This window comes from Cucurbita pepo, unplaced genomic scaffold (genome assembly GCF_057944985.1).
Source record: "Cucurbita pepo subsp. pepo isolate OVF unplaced genomic scaffold, ASM5794498v1 scafford_5, whole genome shotgun sequence".
Classification (NCBI taxonomy): domain Eukaryota; kingdom Viridiplantae; phylum Streptophyta; class Magnoliopsida; order Cucurbitales; family Cucurbitaceae; genus Cucurbita; species Cucurbita pepo.
Window position 1 is genome coordinate 23,652 of NW_028257910.1, and position 14,767 is coordinate 38,418.

Here is a 14,767-nt window from a genome sequence, read left to right on the forward strand (position 1 = left end):
CAACCGAACCTGGATGAAGAAGATTTTCAAAGTTCCTTCGTTGGAGCCATCACCACTTCTCAATTTCAAAAATGGTACGCTCTCGTTACCTTAGAAATTTATGATTTCAAAATCACACTAAAGGCTCTCATAGATACTGGAGCCGATCAAAATTGCATTCAAGAAGGCCTAATACCTACAAATTATTTTAAAAAAACTACTGAGGGCCTTAGAGGTGCTAACAACAACAAACTCAAAATTAATTACAAACTATCAAAAGTTCATGTTTGCAATGATGGAATTTGCTTAGTAAATTCCTTCCTTCCAGTAAAAGACTTAGGACAAGAACTAATCCTAGGTACTCCTTTCATTACTCAATTATATCCTTTTAGAATAACTGAAAAAGGGTTAGAATCAAAAGCCTTAGGAAAAAAGATAAAATTTAACTTTCTTTCCCCATAATGATTAGCGAAATAAATAACCTTCAAAAGAATACAATTATTCAATCAATAAATGTATTAAATTATAAAGAAAAACAAATTTACAATTATTCAATCAATAAATGTATTAAATTATAAAGAAAAACAAATTTCTTTTTTAAAAGAAGAAATTTCATTCAAAAGAATAGAAGAACAAATTCAAAATAAGACTGTCCAGTTTAAAATCAAAACTTTACAAACTCAATTAGAAATAGAAGTTTGTTCAAATATCCCAAATGCCTTTTGGAATAGGAAACAACACATAGTTGATCTTCCTTATATCAAAGCTTTCGAGGAGAAAAATATTCCTACAAAAGCCCGACCTATTCAAATGAATAAAGAATTACTAACATTCTGCAAAGCAGAAATTATTGATCTTTTGCAGAAAGGTCTTGTTAGACCATCAAAGAGCCCCTGGTCATGTGCGTCTTTTTACGTCAACAACCAGGCAGAAAAGGAACGTGGAGTTCCGCGACTAGTAATTAACTACAAACCCTTAAATAAGGTTTTGGAATGGATTAGATATCCAATTCCAAATAAATCAGATTTAATGCAAAGAATTTATAATGCAAAAATATTTTCAAAATTTGACATGAAATCAGGATTTTGGCAAATCCAGATTTCAGAAAAAGACAAGTACAAAACGGCTTTTAATGTCCCTTTTGGACAATACGAATGGAACGTTATGCCATTTGGGCTAAAAAACGCTCCATCCGAATTTCAAAAGATTATGAATGATATTTTCAATCCTTTTCAAGACTTTTCAATTGTTTATATTGACGATGTTCTGATTTTTTCTCAAAGCATCGATCAACACTTTAAGCATCTTCAAACATTTGTGACGACAGTCAAAAGAAACAGTTTAGTTGTGTCTAAACCCAAAATTAAACTTTTTCAAACAAAAATTCGTTTTCTCGGATTTGAAATTCATTTGGGTCTAATCAAACCCATTCAAAGGTCCATTGAGTTTGCAAACTTTCCAACCAAATTACAGATAAGACCCAACTACAAAGATTTTTGGAATGTCTCGATTATGTGTCTGATTTCCTTCAAAATATCATACCCATCTGCAAGCCCCTTTTTGAGAGACCAAAAAAGAATCCAAAGCCCTGGACTGGACTGAAGAACATACCAAACAGTCCAAAAAATCAAGTCCCTTGACAAGAAAGAATCCATTGTCCGTTTCCATTCGGGAATATGGAATTCTACTAAAAAAAAAATTATTCAACAGTAAAGAAAGAAATACTTTCAATAGTACTTTGTGTACAAAAATTTCAAAGTGATTTGATTAACAAAAGTTTTGTTATCAAAACCGACTCAAGGGCATCTAAATTTGTTTTAGAAAAAGATGTCAAGAATCTTGTGTCTAAACAAATTTTTGCTAGATGGCAAGCCATTTTATCTTGCTTCGACTTTCAGATTTTGCCTATAAAAGGGATCGAAAACCCCTTGGCAGATTACCTCTCAAGAGAGTTCTTACTCTCAAAGAAAAATTCTCCCTAACCCATCTCCATCTCCCAGCAATGACCGGTAAGAAAGTGATAGAAAAAGGGAAGAAGCCCAATGCTTCTTCAAGCACACCTACTCCAATGACATCCGACAGCTATGCAATGGATTCTGGCTTCACATTGGTGACTAGATCTAAAGCAAAGCTTTCTCAGAAACAGGCGGAGGTTATCACTCCGACGAGGCCTTCAGCCTCTTCAACACGGCCATCTGTCGTTACTCCATCGAGACCCACTGTCTCTTCCACTTCAAAGGGACCTTCTGTCCCCTCGACCTACTCGGACGCGGTTGTTCCCGTTCGTTGTTCTCCAGTTCCTGAAATCAAAACCTATGTTCAAAAATCTGTGTCTATACCAGAAGCTCTGGTAGAACCAGAATACGACGACCCGAAAATCGACGAAGTCGTTAAAAAAGCCTATCCATCGGGATTCTTTTATATCCCAGAAGATCTTCATAAAACCAGAAGGTTTTATGAATTCATTCTAGTCGACACAAAGTCCGTCAAAATTACTCATATTCCGAGTCGCGATGATCCTTCGAAAATCGCGTATTCAAAATTAAAAATTTTTAAAGTCATGAATCTGACGTATTGGAATCAAGACCCATACACGGAAAAGACATTCTCAAAACCTTTTGTTCCTCATTCTTACTCATACAGAGACTATCAAATGGCATGGTTCAATGTCATTTGGTATCAAAATTACGAGCATTCATGGTTCATTCAATTCTGCCAGAATGCTCATAAAATTCATTACCCATTTTGGTTCATCAAATGGTGGAAAATATTTGGATCAGCCAAAGATATATTTCCAGTTCCAATACAAGAATCGTTCCACTATTTTGTTCAAAACATATTCAAAATCTCATTTCCATTGACCATGCGCTTTTGCGTATATTTTCAAATTCCTTGGATTTTAACTTGGAATTTTCAAATTAAAGAGACCGAAGACCAAATAAAACAGGTCTTCAAAATTATCAAAATCAAATGGTGGGATAAATATACTTATACCCACGCAGACATCAAAGCGGTAAAGGTCTGGCTATCTGAGAATGGCCACCTTCAGGATTTATCCAAGAAGAAGACCTCCGAATTCCTTAATTCAAAGTCGAGGCTACTCGCCGCATTAGCCCAGACAACTTCGGAAGCTGATTCTCAAAAGCTTCTTCAAGAAGCCACATCAGTCGGTTCAACGTCTTCTCCTTCTATTATAGAGGAAAAAAATGAAGACACGATCTATGATCTCAATGATCCATTTTTGGATTCACAACCACCTTTGTAGATATCATCATCTCAATGACTGAATAATAATAAAAAAAATAAATAAATAAAAATTTCAAATCCGTGAATGGAATATGTTCCCTGACATATTCCATTCAATTTTCCTTCTTTTGGCACCTTGTCTATTTTGGTTTTTCTTATTATTAATATACTCTTTCTTATTTCATGTAAATACATCTATGTAAAAATATGTCTTAAATGTTATTAATTAAGTTAGGATGATAGAGCTCATCTAAATCGTAAGGGCTCAAGTCATTAAGCATTTCCTTAGCCCATTGGTTAGGGTTGTTGGAGTTGTTCTTTGGCCTGTCCATTCCAAGTAGGGAGTTGGGCTATGAGCTTTGGGCGAAGGCCTAGTGTCCATGGCCCTTAAAGTTGAAGGAAACCGCGTGAGGCTTGTTTCAGAGAGCAGCGTAACCTTCCGCTCTTGTCGGTGGAAGGATAGCGGGTCGATTCTCCTAGGCCCAAGATAAACCTCTTGGTAGTCCTCATCCTGACATCTACTTTTTTTTTTTTTTTTACATATATTTTTTGGTGCTCGGACTATGGACATCCAGCTAGCCACTTGTTCTGAATGAATGTATTATTTTCTTACCGGTAAATATGATAGATTTCCCTTTATAACAATCCCACATTGATAGATTTAAAATTAGATGTAGTCTTCATAAAGTAGTCCTTGTCTTAAGGAAATCGCCGACCTTGGTAATCTGAGCTTGTAACTCATATGGGAGAAACAAAGTGGTTGGAGGGTTGGCTTAGCCCATTGGTTAGGGTTGTTGGAGTTGTTCCTTTGGCCTGTCCATTCCAAGTAGGGAGTTGGGCTATGGGCTTTGGGCAAAAGCCTAGTGAACATGGCCCATAAAGTTGAAGGAAACCACTTAAGGCTGGTTTCACAGAGCAGCGTAACCTTCTGCTCTTGTCGGTGGAAGGACAGTGGGTCGATTCTCCTAGGCCCAATATAAACCTCTTGGTAGTCCTCAACCTGACATCCACTTGTTCTTAATGAATGTATTATTTTCTTACCAATATGATAGATTTCTCCTTTATAACAATCCCACATTGATAGATTTAAAATTAGATGTAGTTTTCATAAAGTAGTCCTTGTCTTAAGGAAATCGCCGATAATCTGAGCTTGTAACCCATATGGGGGCAACAAAGTGGTTGGAGGTTGGCTCAGCCCATTGGTTAGGGTTGTTGGAGTTGTTCCTTTGGCCTGTCCATTCCAAGTAGGAAGTTGGGCTTTGGGCGAAGGCCTAGGGTCCATGGTCCTTAGAGTTGAACGAAACAGCGTGAGGCTGGTTTCACAGAGCAGCGTAACCTTCCGCTCTTGTCGGTGGAGAGATAGCAGGTCGATTCTCCTAGGCCCAATATAAACCGACATCCACTTTTTTTTTTTAATATATTTTTGCTGGCTCGGACTATGGACATCGAGCTATCCACTTGTTCTGAATGAAATTATTTATCTATTTTACCTGTAAATATGATAGATTTCTCCTTCACAACAATCCCACATTGATAGAATTAAAATTGGATGTAGTCTTCATAAAGTAGTCATTGTCTTAAGGACATCGCCGAGCTTGGTAATGTGAGCTTGTAACCCATATGGGAGCAACAAAGTGGTTGGAGGTTGGCTCAGCCCATTGGTTAGGGTTGTTGGAGTTGTTCTTTGGCCTGTCCATTCCAAGTAGGGAGTTGGGCTATGGGCTTTGCGCGAAGGCTTAGTGTCCATGGTCCTTAGAGTTGAAGGAAACCGCGTGAGGCTGGTTTCACGGAGCAGCGTAACCTTCCGCTCTTGTCGGTGGAAGGATAGCGGGTCGATTCTCCTAGGCCCAAAATAAACCTCTTGGTAGTCCTCAACCCGACATCCACTTATCCACTTGTTCTTAATGAATGTATTATTTTCTTACCAATATGATAGATTTCTCCTTTATAACAATCCCACATTGATAGATTTAAAATTAGATGTAGTTTTCATAAAGTAGTCCTTGTCTTAAGGAAATCGCCGAGCTTGGTAATGTGAGCTTGTAACCCATATGGGGTTAACAAAGTGGTTGGAGGTTGGCTCAGCCCATTGGTTCGGGTTGTTGGAGTTGTTCCTTCAGGCCTGTCCATTCCAAGTAGGAAGTTGGGCTATGGGCTTTGGGCGAAGGCCTAGTGTCCATGGTCCTTAGAGTTGAACGAAACAGCGTGAGGCTGGTTTCATAGAGCAGCGTAACCTTCCGCTCTTGTCGGTGGAGAGATAGCAGGTCGATTCTCCTAGGCCCAATATAAACCGAGCGTAACCTTCCGCTCTTGTCGGTGGAGAGATAGCAGGTCGATTCTCCTAGGCCCAATATAAACCGACATCCACTTTTTTTTTTTAATATATTTTTGCTGGCTCGGACTATGGACATCGAGCTATCCACTTGTTCTGAATGAAATTATTTATCTATTTTACCTGTAAATATGATAGATTTCTCCTTCACAACAATCCCACATTGATAGAATTAAAATTGGATGTAGTCTTCATAAAGTAGTCATTGTCTTAAGGACATCGCCGAGCTTGGTAATGTGAGCTTGTAACCCATATAAGGGCAACAAAGTGGTTGGAGGTTGGCTCAGCCCATTGGTTAGGGTTGTTGTAGTTGTTCTTTGGCCTGTCCATTCCAAGTAGGGAGTTGGGCTATGGATTTTGGGCGAAGGCCTAGTGTCCATGGTCCTTAGAGTTGAAGGAAACTGCGTGAGGCTGGTTTCACAGAGCAGCGTAACCTTCCGCTCTTGTCGGTGGAAGGATAGCGGGTCGATTCTCCTAGGCCCAATATAAACCTCTTGGTATAAACCTCTTGGTAGTCCTCAACCTGACATCCACTTTTTTTTTTTTTTTTAATATAGTTTTTCTGGCTCGGACTATGGACATCGAGCTATCCACTTGTTCTTTATGAAATTATTTATCTATTTTACCTGTAGATATGATAGATTTTTCCTTCACAACAATCCCACATTGATAGAATTAAAATTGGATGTAGTCTTCATAAAGTAGTCATTGTCTTAAGGACATCGCCGAGCTTGGTAATGTGAGCTTGTAACCCATATGGGGGCAACAAAGTGGTTGGAGGTTGGCTCAGCCCATTGGTTAGGGTTGTTGGAGTTGTTCTTTGGCCTGTCCATTCCAAGTAGGGAGTTGGGCTATGGGCTTTGCGCGAAGGCTTAGTGTCCATGGTCCTTAGAGTTGAAGGAAACCGCGTGAGGCTGGTTTCACGGAGCAGCGTAACCTTCCGCTCTTGTCGGTGGAAGGATAGCGGGTCGATTCTCCTAGGCCCAATATAAACCTCTTGGTAGTCCTCAACCCGACATCCACTTATCCACTTGTTCTTAATGAATGTATTATTTTCATACCAATATGATAGATTTCTCCTTTATAACAATCCCACATTGATAGATTTAAAATTAGATGTAGTTTTCATAAAGTAGTCCTTGTCTTAAGGAAATCGCCGAGCTTGGTAATGTGAGCTTGTAACCCATATGGGGTTAACAAAGTGGTTGGAGGTTGGCTCAGCCCATTGGTTCGGGTTGTTGGAGTTGTTCCTTTGGCCTGTCCATTCCAAGTAGGAAGTTGGGCTATGGGCTTTGGGCGAAGGCCTAGTGTCCATGGTCCTTAGAGTTGAACGAAACAGCGTGAGGCTGGTTTCATAGAGCAGCGTAACCTTCCGCTCTTGTCGGTGGAGAGATAGCAGGTCGATTCTCCTAGGCCCAATATAAACCGACATCCACTTTTTTTTTTTAATATATTTTTGCTGGCTCGGACTATGGACATCGAGCTATCCACTTGTTCTGAATGAAATTATTTATCTATTTTACCTGTAAATATGATAGATTTCTCCTTCACAACAATCCCACATTGATAGAATTAAAATTGGATGTAGTCTTCATAAAGTAGTCATTGTCTTAAGGACATCGCCGAGCTTGGTAATGTGAGCTTGTAACCCATATAAGGGCAACAAAGTGGTTGGAGGTTGGCTCAGCCCATTGGTTAGGGTTGTTGTAGTTGTTCTTTGGCCTGTCCATTCCAAGTAGGGAGTTGGGCTATGGATTTTGGGCGAAGGCCTAGTGTCCATGGTCCTTAGAGTTGAAGGAAACTGCGTGAGGCTGGTTTCACAGAGCAGCGTAACCTTCCGCTCTTGTCGGTGGAAGGATAGCGGGTCGATTCTCCTAGGCCCAATATAAACCTCTTGGTAGTGCTCAACCTGACATCCACTTTTTTTTTTTTTTTTAATATAGTTTTTCTGGCTCGGACTATGGACATCGAGCTATCCACTTGTTCTTTATGAAATTATTTATCTATTTTACCTGTAGATATGATAGATTTTTCCTTCACAACAATCCCACATTGATAGAATTAAAATTGGATGTAGTCTTCATAAAGTAGTCATTGTCTTAAGGACATCGCCGAGCTTGGTAATGTGAGCTTGTAACCCATATGGGGGCAACAAAGTGGTTGGAGGTTGGCTCAGCCCATTGGTTAGGGTTGTTGGAGTTGTTCTTTGGCCTGTCCATTCCAAGTAGGGAGTTGGGCTATGGGCTTTGGGCGAAGGCCTAGTGTCCATTGTCCTTAGAGTTGAAGGAAACTGCGTGAGGCTGGTTTCACAGAGCAGCGTAACCTTCCGCTCTTGTCGGTGGAAGGATAGCGGGTCGATTCTCCTAGGCCCAATATAAACCTCTTGGTAGTCCTCAACCTGACATCCACTTTTTTTTTTTTAATATATTTTTGCTGGCTCGGACTATGGACATCGAGCTATCCACTTGTTCTGAATGAAATTATTTATCTATTTTACCTGTAAATATGATAGATTTCTCCTTCACAACAATCCCACATTGATAGAATTAAAATTGGATGTAGTCTTCATAAAGTAGTCATTGTCTTAAGGACATCGCCGAGCTTGGTAATGTGAGCTTGTAACCCATATAAGGGCAACAAAGTGGTTGGAGGTTGGCTCAGCCCATTGGTTAGGGTTGTTGTAGTTGTTCTTTGGCCTGTCCATTCCAAGTAGGGAGTTGGGCTATGGGCTTTGCGCGAAGGCTTAGTGTCCATGGTCCTTAGAGTTGAAGGAAACCGCGTGAGGCTGGTTTCACGGAGCAGCGTAACCTTCCGCTCTTGTCGGTGGAAGGATAGCGGGTCGATTCTCCTAGGCCCAATATAAACCTCTTGGTAGTCCTCAACCCGACATCCACTTATCCACTTGTTCTTAATGAATGTATTATTTTCTTACCAATATGATAGATTTCTCCTTTATAACAATCCCACATTGATAGATTTAAAATTAGATGTAGTTTTCATAAAGTAGTCCTTGTCTTAAGGAAATCGCCGAGCTTGGTAATGTGAGCTTGTAACCCATATGGGGTTAACAAAGTGGTTGGAGGTTGGCTCAGCCCATTGGTTCGGGTTGTTGGAGTTGTTCCTTCAGGCCTGTCCATTCCAAGTAGGAAGTTGGGCTATGGGCTTTGGGCGAAGGCCTAGTGTCCATGGTCCTTAGAGTTGAACGAAACAGCGTGAGGCTGGTTTCATAGAGCAGCGTAACCTTCCGCTCTTGTCGGTGGAGAGATAGCAGGTCGATTCTCCTAGGCCCAATATAAACCGACATCCACTTTTTTTTTTTAATATATTTTTGCTGGCTCGGACTATGGACATCGAGCTATCCACTTGTTCTGAATGAAATTATTTATCTATTTTACCTGTAAATATGATAGATTTCTCCTTCACAACAATCCCACATTGATAGAATTAAAATTGGATGTAGTCTTCATAAAGTAGTCATTGTCTTAAGGACATCGCCGAGCTTGGTAATGTGAGCTTGTAACCCATATAAGGGCAACAAAGTGGTTGGAGGTTGGCTCAGCCCATTGGTTAGGGTTGTTGTAGTTGTTCTTTGGCCTGTCCATTCCAAGTAGGGAGTTGGGCTATGGATTTTGGGCGAAGGCCTAGTGTCCATGGTCCTTAGAGTTGAAGGAAACTGCGTGAGGCTGGTTTCACAGAGCAGCGTAACCTTCCGCTCTTGTCGGTGGAAGGATAGCGGGTCGATTCTCCTAGGCCCAATATAAACCTCTTGGTATAAACCTCTTGGTAGTCCTCAACCTGACATCCACTTTTTTTTTTTTTTTTAATATAGTTTTTCTGGCTCGGACTATGGACATCGAGCTATCCACTTGTTCTTTATGAAATTATTTATCTATTTTACCTGTAGATATGATAGATTTTTCCTTCACAACAATCCCACATTGATAGAATTAAAATTGGATGTAGTCTTCATAAAGTAGTCATTGTCTTAAGGACATCGCCGAGCTTGGTAATGTGAGCTTGTAACCCATATGGGGGCAACAAAGTAGTTGGAGGTTGGCTCAGCCCATTGGTTAGGGTTGTTGGAGTTGTTCTTTGGCCTGTCCATTCCAAGTAGGGAGTTGGGCTATGGGCTTTGCGCGAAGGCTTAGTGTCCATGGTCCTTAGAGTTGAAGGAAACCGCGTGAGGCTGGTTTCACGGAGCAGCGTAACCTTCCGCTCTTGTCGGTGGAAGGATAGCGGGTCGATTCTCCTAGGCCCAATATAAACCTCTTGGTAGTCCTCAACCCGACATCCACTTATCCACTTGTTCTTAATGAATGTATTATTTTCATACCAATATGATAGATTTCTCCTTTATAACAATCCCACATTGATAGATTTAAAATTAGATGTAGTTTTCATAAAGTAGTCCTTGTCTTAAGGAAATCGCCGAGCTTGGTAATGTGAGCTTGTAACCCATATGGGGTTAACAAAGTGGTTGGAGGTTGGCTCAGCCCATTGGTTCGGGTTGTTGGAGTTGTTCCTTTGGCCTGTCCATTCCAAGTAGGAAGTTGGGCTATGGGCTTTGGGCGAAGGCCTAGTGTCCATGGTCCTTAGAGTTGAACGAAACAGCGTGAGGCTGGTTTCATAGAGCAGCGTAACCTTCCGCTCTTGTCGGTGGAGAGATAGCAGGTCGATTCTCCTAGGCCCAATATAAACCGACATCCACTTTTTTTTTTTAATATATTTTTGCTGGCTCGGACTATGGACATCGAGCTATCCACTTGTTCTGAATGAAATTATTTATCTATTTTACCTGTAAATATGATAGATTTCTCCTTCACAACAATCCCACATTGATAGAATTAAAATTGGATGTAGTCTTCATAAAGTAGTCATTGTCTTAAGGACATCGCCGAGCTTGGTAATGTGAGCTTGTAACCCATATAAGGGCAACAAAGTGGTTGGAGGTTGGCTCAGCCCATTGGTTAGGGTTGTTGTAGTTGTTCTTTGGCCTGTCCATTCCAAGTAGGGAGTTGGGCTATGGATTTTGGGCGAAGGCCTAGTGTCCATGGTCCTTAGAGTTGAAGGAAACTGCGTGAGGCTGGTTTCACAGAGCAGCGTAACCTTCCGCTCTTGTCGGTGGAAGGATAGCGGGTCGATTCTCCTAGGCCCAATATAAACCTCTTGGTATAAACCTCTTGGTAGTGCTCAACCTGACATCCACTTTTTTTTTTTTTTTTAATATAGTTTTTCTGGCTCGGACTATGGACATCGAGCTATCCACTTGTTCTTTATGAAATTATTTATCTATTTTACCTGTAGATATGATAGATTTTTCCTTCACAACAATCCCACATTGATAGAATTAAAATTGGATGTAGTCTTCATAAAGTAGTCATTGTCTTAAGGACATCGCCGAGCTTGGTAATGTGAGCTTGTAACCCATATGGGGGCAACAAAGTGGTTGGAGGTTGGCTCAGCCCATTGGTTAGGGTTGTTGGAGTTGTTCTTTGGCCTGTCCATTCCAAGTAGGGAGTTGGGCTATGGGCTTTGGGCGAAGGCCTAGTGTCCATTGTCCTTAGAGTTGAAGGAAACTGCGTGAGGCTGGTTTCACAGAGCAGCGTAACCTTCCGCTCTTGTCGGTGGAAGGATAGCGGGTCGATTCTCCTAGGCCCAATATAAACCTCTTGGTAGTCCTCAACCTGACATCCACTTTTTTTTTTTTAATATATTTTTGCTGGCTCGGACTATGGACATCGAGCTATCCACTTGTTCTGAATGAAATTATTTATCTATTTTACCTGTAAATATGATAGATTTCTCCTTCACAACAATCCCACATTGATAGAATTAAAATTGGATGTAGTCTTCATAAAGTAGTCATTGTCTTAAGGACATCGTTGAGCTTGGTAATGTGAGCTTGTAACCCATATGGGGGCAACAAAGTGGTTGGAGGTTGGCTCATCCCATTGGTTAGGGTTGTTGGAGTTGTTCTTTGGCCTGTCCATTCCAAGTAGGGAGTTGGGCTATGGGCTTTGCGTGAAGGCTTAGTGTCCATGGTCCTTAGAGTTGAAGGAAACCGCGTGAGGCTGGTTTCACAGAGCAGCGTAACCTTCCGCTCTTGTCGGTGGAAGGATAGCGGGTCGATTCTCCTAGGCCCAATATAAACCTCTTGGTAATCCTCAACCTGACATCCACTTTTTTTTATTTTTTTTACATATATTCTTTGGTGCTCGGACTATGTACATCGAGCTAGCCACTTGTTATGAATGAATGTATTATCTTTTTACCTGTAAATATGATAGATTTCTCCTTTAAAACAATCCCACATTGATAGATTTAAAATTGGATGTAGTCTTCATAAAGTAGTCCTTGTCTTAAGGACGTCGCTGAGCTTGGTAATGTGAGCTTGTAACCCATATGGGGGCAACAAAGGGGTTGGAGGTTGGCTTAGCCCATTGGTTAGGGATGTTGGAGTTGTTCTTTGGCCTGTCCATTCCAAGTAGGGAGTTGGACTATGGGCTTTGGGCGAAGACCTAGTGTCCATGGTCCTTAGAGTTGAAGGAAACCGCTTGAGGCTGGTTTCACAGAGCAGCGTAACCTTCCGCTCTTGTTGGTGGAAGGATAGCGGGTTGATTCTCCTAGGCCCAATATAAACCTCTTGGTACACCTAAACCTGACATCCACTTTTTTTTTTTTGTTTTTTAAGTCTATTTTTGCTCTTGGTACTCCTAAGCCTGACATCCACTTTTTTTTTTTTTTTAAATCTATTTTTGCTGGCTCGGACTATGGACATCGAGCTATCCACTTGTTCTGAATGAAATTATTTATCTATTTTACCCGTAAATATGATAGATTTCTCCTTCACAACAATCCCACATTGATAGAATTAAAATTGGATGTTGTCTTCATAAAGTAGTCATTGTCTTAAGGACATCGCCGAGCTTGGTAATGTGAGCTTGTAACCCATATGGGGGCAACAAAGTGGTTGGAGGTTGGCTCAGCCCATTGCTTAGGGTTGTTGGAGTTGTTCTTTGGCCTGTCCATTCCAAGTAGGGAGTTGGGCAATGGACTTTGGGCGAAGGCCTAGTGTCCATGGTCCTTAGAGTTGAAGGAAACCGCGTGAGGCTGGTTTCACAGAGCAGCGTAACCTTCCGCTCTTGTTGGTGGAAGGATAGCGGGTCGATTCTCCTAGGCCCAATAGAAACCTCTTGGTAGTCCTCAACCTGACATCCACTTTTTTGTTTTAATATAATTTTGCTGGCTCGGACTATGGACATCGAGCTATCCACTTGTTCTGAATGAAATTATTTATCTATTTTACCTGTAAATATGATAGATTTCTCCTTCACAACAATCCCACATTGATAGAATTAAAATTGGATGTAGTCTTCATAAAGTAGTCATTGTCTTAAGGACATCGCTGAGCTTGGTAATGTGAGCTTGTAACCCATATGGGGGCAACAAAGTGGTTGGAGGTTGGCTCAGCCCATTGGTTAGGGTTGTTGAAGTTGTTCTTTGGCCTGTCCATTCCAAGTAGGGAGTTGGACTATGGGCTTTGGGCGAAGACCTAGTGTCCATGGTCCTTAGAGTTGAAGGAAACCGCTTGAGGCTGGTTTCACAGAGCAGCGTAACCTTCCGCTCTTGTTGGTGGAAAAACCTCTTGGTACACCTCAACCTGACATCCACTTTTTTTTTTTTTTTTTTTAAGTCTATTTTTGCTATTGGTACTCCTCAACCTGACATCCACTTTTTTTTTTTTTTAAATCTATTTTTGCTGGCTCGGGTTATGGACATCGAGCTATCCACTTGTTCTGAATGAAATTATTTATCTATTTTACCCGTAAATATGATAGATTTCTCCTTCACAACAATACCACATTGATAGAATTAAAATTGGATGTAGTCTTCATAAAGTAGTCATTGTCTTAAGGACATCGCCGAGCTTGGTAATGTGAGCTTGTAACCCATATGGGGGCAACAAAGTGGTTGGAGGTTGGCTCAGCCCATTGCTTAGGGTTGTTGGAGTTGTTCTTTGGCCTGTCCATTCCAAGTAGGGAGTTGGGCTATGGGCTTTGGGCGAAGGCCTAGTGTCCATGGTCCTTAGAGTTGAAGGAAACTGCGTGAGGCTGGTTTCACAGAGCAGCGTAACCTTCCGCTCTTGTTGGTGGAAGGATAGCAGGTCGATTCTCCTAGGCCCAATATAAACCTCTTGGTAATCCTCAACCTGACATTCACTTTTTTTATTTTTTTTTTACATATATTCTTTGGTGCTCGGACTATGGACATCGAGCTAGCCACTTGTTCTGAATGAATGTATTTATCTATTTTACTTGTAAATATGATAGATTTCTCCTTCACAACAATCCCACATTGATAGAATTAAAATTGGATGTAGTCTTCATAAAGTAGTCATTGTCTTAAGGACATCGCCAAGCTTGGTAATGTGAGCTTGTAACCCATATGGGGGCAACAAAGTGGTTGGAGGTTGGCTCAGCCAATTGGTTAGGGTTGTTGGAGTTGTTCTTTGGCCTGTCCATTCCAAGTAGGGAGTTGGGCTATGGACTTTGGGCGAAGGCCTAGTGTCCATGGTCCTTAGAGTTGAAGGAAACCGCGTGAGGCTGGTTTCACAGAGCAGCGTAACCTTCCGCTCTTGTCGGTGGAAGGATAGCGGGTCGATTCTCCTAGGCCCAATATAAACCTCTTGGTAGTCCTCCACCTGACATCCACTTATTTTTATTTTTTAAAAATATTATTGATGGCTCGGACTATGGACATCGAGCTATCCACTTGTTCTGAATGAAATTATTTATCTATTTTACCTGTAAATATGATAGATTTCTCCGTCACAACAATCCCACATTGATAGAATTAAAATTGGATGTAGTCTTCATAAAGTAGTCATTGTCTTAAGGACATCGCCGAGCTTGGTAATGAGCTTGTAACCCATATGGGGGCAAAAAAGTGGTTGGAGGTTGGCTCAGCCCATTGGTTAGGGTTGTTGGAGTTGTTCTTTATCCTGTCCATTCCAAGTAGGGAGTTGGACTATGGGCTTTGGGCGAAGACCTAGTGTCCATGGTCCTTAGAGTTGAAGGAAATCGCGTGAGGCTGGTTTCACAGAGCAGCGTAACCTTCCGCTCTTGTTGGTGGAAGGATAGCGGGTCGATTCTCCTAGGCCCAATATAAACCTCTTGGTAGTCCTCAACCTGACATCCACTTTTTTTTTTT

At 41.1% G+C, this 14,767-nt stretch overlaps 19 non-coding genes and 5 pseudogenes across 19 annotated transcripts; all 24 read left to right on the plus strand.

Moving 5' to 3' along the window:
• The first annotated feature begins 3,511 nt into the window (after positions 1-3,511).
• On the plus strand, positions 3,512-3,727 carry LOC147786105 (signal recognition particle RNA; annotated as a pseudogene).
• A 208-nt stretch (positions 3,728-3,935) lies between these two features.
• Positions 3,936-4,240, plus strand: LOC147786106 (signal recognition particle RNA). The gene has a single exon (XR_015414808.1).
• Positions 4,241-4,360: 120 nt separating this feature from the next.
• On the plus strand, positions 4,361-4,632 carry LOC147786107 (signal recognition particle RNA; annotated as a pseudogene).
• Positions 4,633-4,813: 181 nt separating this feature from the next.
• On the plus strand, positions 4,814-5,116 carry LOC147786108 (signal recognition particle RNA). The gene has a single exon (XR_015414868.1).
• Positions 5,117-5,244: 128 nt separating this feature from the next.
• LOC147786109 (signal recognition particle RNA) lies at positions 5,245-5,538 on the plus strand. Its single transcript, XR_015414814.1, has one exon.
• Positions 5,539-5,778: 240 nt separating this feature from the next.
• LOC147786110 (signal recognition particle RNA) lies at positions 5,779-6,068 on the plus strand. Its single transcript, XR_015414801.1, has one exon.
• Positions 6,069-6,281: 213 nt separating this feature from the next.
• LOC147786111 (signal recognition particle RNA) lies at positions 6,282-6,584 on the plus strand. Its single transcript, XR_015414842.1, has one exon.
• A 128-nt stretch (positions 6,585-6,712) lies between these two features.
• Positions 6,713-6,997, plus strand: LOC147786112 (signal recognition particle RNA; annotated as a pseudogene).
• Positions 6,998-7,178: 181 nt separating this feature from the next.
• Positions 7,179-7,481, plus strand: LOC147786113 (signal recognition particle RNA). Its single transcript, XR_015414845.1, has one exon.
• A 186-nt stretch (positions 7,482-7,667) lies between these two features.
• On the plus strand, positions 7,668-7,970 carry LOC147786114 (signal recognition particle RNA). Its single transcript, XR_015414767.1, has one exon.
• Positions 7,971-8,152: 182 nt separating this feature from the next.
• LOC147786115 (signal recognition particle RNA) lies at positions 8,153-8,455 on the plus strand. The gene has a single exon (XR_015414780.1).
• A 128-nt stretch (positions 8,456-8,583) lies between these two features.
• LOC147786116 (signal recognition particle RNA) lies at positions 8,584-8,869 on the plus strand (annotated as a pseudogene).
• A 181-nt stretch (positions 8,870-9,050) lies between these two features.
• On the plus strand, positions 9,051-9,340 carry LOC147786117 (signal recognition particle RNA). The gene has a single exon (XR_015414802.1).
• A 213-nt stretch (positions 9,341-9,553) lies between these two features.
• On the plus strand, positions 9,554-9,856 carry LOC147786118 (signal recognition particle RNA). The gene has a single exon (XR_015414862.1).
• Positions 9,857-9,984: 128 nt separating this feature from the next.
• On the plus strand, positions 9,985-10,269 carry LOC147786119 (signal recognition particle RNA; annotated as a pseudogene).
• A 181-nt stretch (positions 10,270-10,450) lies between these two features.
• Positions 10,451-10,740, plus strand: LOC147786120 (signal recognition particle RNA). The gene has a single exon (XR_015414803.1).
• Positions 10,741-10,953: 213 nt separating this feature from the next.
• LOC147786121 (signal recognition particle RNA) lies at positions 10,954-11,256 on the plus strand. Its single transcript, XR_015414830.1, has one exon.
• A 182-nt stretch (positions 11,257-11,438) lies between these two features.
• LOC147786122 (signal recognition particle RNA) lies at positions 11,439-11,741 on the plus strand. Its single transcript, XR_015414841.1, has one exon.
• A 186-nt stretch (positions 11,742-11,927) lies between these two features.
• On the plus strand, positions 11,928-12,230 carry LOC147786123 (signal recognition particle RNA). Its single transcript, XR_015414785.1, has one exon.
• A 247-nt stretch (positions 12,231-12,477) lies between these two features.
• Positions 12,478-12,780, plus strand: LOC147786124 (signal recognition particle RNA). The gene has a single exon (XR_015414848.1).
• Positions 12,781-12,961: 181 nt separating this feature from the next.
• Positions 12,962-13,259, plus strand: LOC147786125 (signal recognition particle RNA). Its single transcript, XR_015414823.1, has one exon.
• Positions 13,260-13,478: 219 nt separating this feature from the next.
• Positions 13,479-13,781, plus strand: LOC147786126 (signal recognition particle RNA). The gene has a single exon (XR_015414839.1).
• Positions 13,782-13,970: 189 nt separating this feature from the next.
• LOC147786127 (signal recognition particle RNA) lies at positions 13,971-14,273 on the plus strand. The gene has a single exon (XR_015414827.1).
• A 186-nt stretch (positions 14,274-14,459) lies between these two features.
• Positions 14,460-14,760, plus strand: LOC147786128 (signal recognition particle RNA). Its single transcript, XR_015414776.1, has one exon.
• The last annotated feature ends 7 nt before the right edge of the window (positions 14,761-14,767 follow it).